General features: G+C 36.1%; 1 non-coding gene across 1 annotated transcript; it reads left to right on the forward strand.

Annotated features, from left to right (window-relative positions):
* The first annotated feature begins 3,207 nt into the window (after nt 1-3,207).
* On the forward strand, nt 3,208-3,314 carry LOC128285973 (small nucleolar RNA R71). The gene has a single exon (XR_008276520.1). It is a non-coding gene; the product is annotated as a small nucleolar RNA R71 (small nucleolar RNA).
* Nucleotides 3,315-5,942: the final 2,628 nt, after the last annotated feature.

Raw genomic sequence — 5,942 nt, forward strand, 5'->3', positions numbered from 1 at the left:
TTCGTTTTGAAGTCAATTCACTTATGAGTACGTAATACGTACCTTAGCAGGTATAACATATATAATACTTACTCGCACGGATATTCAATGTCGTAATCATACTTAACTTACTGACACCGGTCCTATCAAGTCTTAGGACTCGAAACACATATCTAGCACAGCCTATAGGTTTTTAACCCGGATGTCATTCCAGCACGAAGCCTGCGGGTCTTTAAGCCCGGATACAATTCCAAAGACGAAGCTCAAGGTCTTTAAGCCCGATACCATTCCACATCAAATAACATGTTTTTTTTTATCGTATTCTAACGCATTTTATAGAACATTTCACATTATTAGTAGCCATTGGCTACATTCGGACATGAGCTTCTTATGAACACCATTATTTCATTTCAGCTTAAAATCATGCATGAATATCACACGTACCTTTCATCAATCAAGCTTAACCCTAATTTACCATTCAACTTAATTCAAATAGAACCAAAAAGATCAAAATTCATGTAGTATATATATGTCAAGGCATTATAGATTTTATGCTAAAGGCGATTACTCAAAACTTACCTTGTATCTTTCTGAACAAATTTCGGGTTGGCTATTCATGACTTTAGCTTTTTCCTTATCCGAGGTTGCCCTCTATGCTCTTGAGCTTTAATTCAATAAATTTTAAACTAATCATTAATCAATTATTCAAGTATTACTTTTAGAATATAATACATATATATTCGACTTTCACACATACAGATTATAGTAAGCTTATAAGAAATCAATAAGCAATTCATTCGTAAAATTTTTCTTTTATCAATGTTTACCATATAATCACAATTTCACTATAAGCTAAATTCCTGAGCAACAGTCACTAAATTACTTATAACTGGAGCTACGAAACTCCAAATCAATTTCTATAAATTTTCCTTGAAAATAGACTCATTTATATTTTATCCATAAAATTTTCATAATTTTTAGTCTAGCCAATCAATACCAGATTTTTCCTAAATTTTCCCTTGTTTCACTGTTTGACAAATCTGACCATTCTTCAAGATGAAATAAATTTCTCATTGTACAGAAATCAAAATATGTTGTCGTTTATTTCATTTGAAACTAGACTCACTAAGGACTCTGAGCATATAAAATTTATTCTATGACCATTTTTATACATTTTATAATGATTTTATAAATACAGAATAGGGGATCTAGAAGTCATTTTGACTCTGTCCCACATTACTTCAAATATTTCATGATCGGTAATTCTTTTACTTTTACGGTTTCTATTATAGAAAACTAGACTCATCAAGATTTAATTACATAATTTATTCAACTTCTAATTCAATTCCTAAAATTTATGGTGATTTTCAAAATCACCTTCTTCTTCTGTCCCAAGTAGATTATTACCAATTCACCATTTATCATCAATGCCGCACACACAAATACATACATACTCCTATGTATATAAACCGTCTATAATTAATTTATAACCTATTCGGCCTTACTACTTAAACTTAGCCTTCATATGTAATTATATATTATGACCTAATACAACAATTTCATATAGGTTTCTTCTAAGCTAATAATAACCGAACCATTTAGTCAAGCTTAAGGCCGATTCTATTTTGTTCAAATTAAGGTCACACCTCCCTTAAAAGAAATTCTAGCCTTCTTAACTTTAATTAGCTACTACCTATTCTTTAAACATTAAATACAATGCAATTAACATCTAAACCTTTATACCGAATTTGCTCACACAATAGTCCTTGACCGAAAGTTCTTAGACTCTAGCTACCCTAATGTCATTCCTTGAAACACATCCGAATATCACATTCAACATCTCCCATCAACAAGTTAAAATTTCTCAAATTCAATTACTAGTGCTTTTATAAAACATAAACAAAAATACATTAAACATTATTTCCCCAAGAATCAATAGCATAACCGAATACATATATTTTTCTTTCTCCCTAAATTAGATTCGGCAATCCCATAAACCTTATTAACCTTAACTTTCAAGCTAAAACATTTAAAAATTTAACACATCCAACCTAACTATCCATCTAATGTCATCAAAACTTCTACTAAAAATTTTAAGTTCCTAGGCCGAAATTCAACCCTCCTAAATAACCTAATTTCAATCCAAGATTCAAGTGAAATTTAAACCAATCCTCCAAATTATGCATACATTTTCAAGAGTGGCATAAAACATACCTTCTTGTATCAAAACACCTTAGCCGAAATTCAACAAGAGTTTTTCTTCTTTCTTTCTTCTAGTTTCGGCAATGGAAAAGTAAAGTTGAAACCTTTTGGTTTCTCCTCTCACTTCTCATTATTTTATTTCCTTTAATTCTATAATTCTTTTAATTGAAATTTAAAATTATTATAAAATATCTATAATATGCATAAATCCTCATCATGGCCGGCCACTATCAAAGAAATGGACAATTTGACATGCAAGTCCACCTTTATGTTAACATGCATTAATAAACCATTTAAAATTAACCTATCACATTTCACAATGTCTCACATAAGTCCCTATTTAATAATTTCACATGCAATTGACAAAATTAAGATATGAAAATTTCACACATGCATTTACACATATTATAAGCGTAGATTATAATGGTTAATTATTTTTGTGATTCGGTTTTGTGGTCCTGAAACCACTTTCCGACTAGGGTCACATTAGGGCTGTCACATTCATAAGGAACTAAAATTTCATGGTGTGATTTACATGCTTTATAAAAATACATTTATATCATTATTAAGCTAACATAACAATTCATTGAATTAATAGAACTTTATTCGTACTAAAGTTTAGCATACTTAACAAAATTTCAATTTATTGAACAAAATATATCCTAATCATAATTAATAGAAAAAATTATTCTGAGTGGAAATAATTCAAATGTTCGGTCTCCCCAACTTAAAATGAACAATGTCCTCATTGTTTAAAGTGAATAGATACTATACACCAGGTAGGATTTTAGAAAAGAGGAGGTGAGCGAAGTAAGAGCGTCTACTTCATGTATTCCAGCAACTCGTCTTCCTAACGCGGCTTTGTTGGTTGGCCATTGGTAATTATTGCTGGCAATCCTCTCGATAATTTCATAAGCCTCATTGTAAGACTTAAAAAGGAGAGCACCATTAGTAGAAGCATCCACTACCATCCTCATGTGAGCATTGAGACCATTATAAAATGTCTCAAGTTGGATGCAATGTGCAATTCCATGATGAGGGCACTTTCATAATAACTCTTTGTACCTTTCCCATGCCTCATACAAGGACTAATCATCCATTTGTTGGAAGGCAGTGATCTTGTTCCTCAACTTAGTGTTCTTGCTAGGCGGGAAATACTTTGCAACACCCCAAACTCGGCCCAGACGTTACGGCCGAATCTAGCGTGTCACATCAGAGTGCTTTTCGATAATTGATCCTTTCGGTAAAAATCATTTACTAAATTTACATCCTTTTATTATAACAGAAGTTCTCGTCAAAACATTTACCTTATTAACCATTAGAGTTATAACAAATTGATTTAAAAACGCAGAAGTTTTTTAAGTCGATGAAGTTTAAAACGCGTGTCTTAGAAAGCAGTAATTGTTTTAAAAACTCGTCTTTACCTAGACTAGCAGTTTAAAAATATATATTCCAAAGCCCAACTAAAAATTAAATCCCACGAATGGCCTTATCACAACAACAAAAACCCAGGTATAAAATCATCAATAAAAACGTAAAAAGAAAATAGTAGATCTCAATAACCAACAGACATGTGGCCACCTCCGAATCCCTCGCAGCTTCAAATCGCCCAAGGCTGGGGATTACTTGAACAGTCAAACCGAAAGGGAGAGTTTACGAAACTCAGTGTGTAGTCCCCTACCAATCCAACAGCACTAAGTGCCTACAATACGGTTAGGGCCTGAGCCCTATGCAAGATCTGATGTCATCTGGCCTCACGCCTATCAAGAGCAAAGTGGGCCAAAACCCATAACAATAAATGCGTCACAGATATGCAACCCAACCCAATCCGTCCATCACACCTCCCGTACCATCCAACACACCCTGTGGAGAATAGATCGACCCACCTAGCCAGCACACCAGTGTCGCAGCCAAGCTGCTAGAAATAATGCAGCAGAGCTGCTAAATAAAATAATCATGGCGTAGCCACTAATGTCAGAATGCGTGGTAAGGCCACTAGAACGGTAGAACGTGGCAAGGCCACTAATACAGTACATCCCCCACGATAAAACCCAACCCTAATGTAGAATGTCATGACATAATACGGCGTGTATGCACAGTTTCCATATATATAGATGCAACATACTTACAACAACCTTCAACCTATCAATCTACGTCTGGGTACAATAGTCATCTCTACCTCTCAGGGAATTTCAGTCATTTATCAACTTTTAGGGGTCTTGGAACCTATAACAACCCTTAACAGGCCTACGGTTGTCTCAAACAACCCAATCACTCTACATAGCCAAATTAGTGAAATGGCCCCAAAGCCTCACTCAGCCCAAGTGGTCCACATGGGCCATCTCTACCCAACAAGACCCATAACGGCCTCTTATCCCAAAATCGCACACCGTGGTCTTTGAAAACAGATGGTCATGACCAGTGGCCTTAGTTTTTCCCCATGAGCGTTCGCATGCTCGTGGGGCCTAAAATATCAGAGTTTTGGCTTTTTGGCTTGTGCCGATTTACAGTCTTAGTATAGGTTCACACTCGTGTTATTGTTTGACAATATATAAGGTTAGGTGTATGATTACACACCTGATTGGAGAAGAAACCAACGCACTCTACATGTCCCACCTTGACCAATACAACATCCCACAAGCAGTTTAGTCATTTGGGTTAATCAAACAAGAAAAGAAACCCTTTACACAGTACATAATGTGTCACTTACCTTGATAGCCCAAGTAGGGTTCAAACCACCCTCAACATTCCTTCACACCCTAGCCGGCAGCAATCTGCATTAACATTCACAACCATTTTATTACCCAACCTAGACATAATCCACTTAATCCCTGAGAACCACTTACCGAAACAGAGACTAGGAGAAGGAAGTAGCAATATTCAGCCTATCCCAGAAAACACCACCGTCGAGCACCTGATGCCAAGAACACCCTCTTAGCGTAAGCTTATAGTGAAGGAGATTAAGAGAAAGGCCAACATAGAATAGGCAAGAAATAGAAGTAGCACAACCACAACACACATATAGATGAACAATAGCAAGGTTCGGCTATTGCTAGGGATTCGGCAAACCAAGAGTAAACTTACCTTAATCCAACAGGGAGAGTTTCAGTTAGCTATGAGAGTATTCGGCTAAGACTCCAAGAAAGAAAACATAAAACCAAGAGCAAGCTGGAGATAAGTAAAGATCAAGAAGATGTTCGGCTAAACCAAACGAATGGGTGAAGAAGAAGTGGAGTTAAGCGGTCAAAGTGAAGTGTAGCAAGACAAAGTGGGAAGGAGAAGTATTTGGAAAATCAATAATCGGCTAAGGCTGAGAAGAGAAGCAAGATTCTATACAACGAAAGATAATACCCCGAAATGCACCAAAAGAGAAAAAACACGAAAATAGAATAAGTAGAATTCGGCTCCTACACCAAAACCAAAATGTCGAAATGCCAAAAGAGTTCCCCTAGCTGATTTTGCTCCTACAAGTGGCCTAATTCAGCTACAGCACTCCTCCCCACCAACTCCTTCAAAATCTCCCCATATCACTCCCCTTATCCCTCCATAATTTTCTCGCAACAACCAAGACCAGTTCAAACTCCTATAAAGCAGAGTTCGAATTCACCACAAACTCTTGCCGCCCTCAAGTAGCAAAATAACACCTCTTGCCACTCATGGGATTCGAGCCCTATCCCTCACTGAAGCCAAAGTACGCCATAAGCCACTGAGCCGCAAGGCTTTGTTGCGTTAACAACCCACCATGTTTATTAAATGGCATA

This window comes from Gossypium arboreum, chromosome 12 (assembly GCF_025698485.1).
Source record: "Gossypium arboreum isolate Shixiya-1 chromosome 12, ASM2569848v2, whole genome shotgun sequence".
Classification (NCBI taxonomy): domain Eukaryota; kingdom Viridiplantae; phylum Streptophyta; class Magnoliopsida; order Malvales; family Malvaceae; genus Gossypium; species Gossypium arboreum.